The 1,227-nt window shown below is 47.5% G+C and overlaps 1 pseudogene; it reads right to left on the bottom strand.

Moving 5' to 3' along the window:
• Positions 1-368: 368 nt before the first annotated feature.
• LOC110596226 lies at positions 369-748 on the bottom strand (annotated as a pseudogene).
• Positions 749-1,227: the final 479 nt, after the last annotated feature.

The following is a 1,227-nucleotide window of genomic DNA, read 5'->3' as shown; positions in this document are numbered from 1 at the left end:
AAAACATAGTCACTCTATCAGGCATAATTCATTGCAAAGTTCAGACCACACACAGTAATTGTAAGCTTTGGAGCTTGTTCTAGTGAAGTAGTGTGAGATATATGGTCATTTGACTGAATGCCAAGGTAACAAGCATAGAACTTGGAGGTTTTGTTTGGTATTAGTTTAAATTGTATCTTTTTAAATAGTTGCATGGTGGAATATAAAAATTAAGTGGCATTTGTAGTCAGACCAAGGCCAGATTCAGTGGACAAAGGGGATGAGAAAGACTAATATATGGCCAACACGATGGCTGGCTCAGGGATGGTGGTCAGGAATGAAGTTCAACAGCAAGAGGATCTGTAGGAGACTGGGTGGCAGCAGGTAGTCTAGCAGCAGCTGGACACAGAGGAGCTGGGGTGGCAGCAACAAGAAATGCAGCAAGAAGGATGGCAGCAGCTCAGATGGCAGCAGGTAGGTTGGCAGCACTGGGGCCTGCAGCAGCTGGAAACACAGCAGCTGGGGCAGAAGCACTGGAGCCTGAAGCAGGTGGTCTGACAGCAGCTGGGGTGGCAGCAGCTAGAGATGCAGCAGGAAAGGCGGCAGTAGGTGGGCTGGCAACACACGGACAGGCAGCATTGGGGCCTGCAGCAGCTGGGAAGCAGCAGGTGGTCCTGCAGCAGGTGGTCTGGCAGCAGCTGGGGCGGCAGCAGGTCACCTGGCCACAGCCCTGGTCAGAGCAGACGGAGCCACAACAGGAGTTGCACATGGTGTCCAAGGGTGAAGGTTCTTGGTGAGTTACTGGAGAATGAGTTTTCTGAATGTGAAAGTCTCCTTATTCCAAGTCCCGGTTTATACCCTGCTGAGAGAGTTTCTTTCTTATTATGACTTATCCTAGTAGATAAGCAATTATTAAATTAAATCGTTGTAGACATTTTTCTTGTAATTTCAGATAGACTGTATTTTTCCTTTCTATGGTATACTTTTAGCCTAATCTTTTTTCTTTCCAAATCAATGCCTGTGATGCTTCTTTGTGTGTATCATTGCATCTTCAGGACTGCAGCTGTCTCCTCCAATTGGTTGTCATGGGACTGACAATGTGTTACCAGGTGTCTACACATTCCTCTTTCAACCAGACTCAACCTGAGCTTGTGCTGTAAGTCTCATGAGTCCAGGACACACAGGAGATGGGGCGGCAGTGGAGGGAGGTCAATGGGAATGAAATAATTCCCACTATAGACTGCTGGC

The sequence above is a fragment of the Carlito syrichta genome, unplaced genomic scaffold, assembly GCF_000164805.1.
Source record: "Carlito syrichta isolate Samal-C Ts95f unplaced genomic scaffold, Tarsius_syrichta-2.0.1 Scaffold307480, whole genome shotgun sequence".
NCBI lineage: Eukaryota > Metazoa > Chordata > Mammalia > Primates > Tarsiidae > Carlito > Carlito syrichta.
The sequence above is the reverse complement of the archived record's forward strand: the minus strand, read 5'-3'. Positions and strand labels throughout refer to the sequence as shown.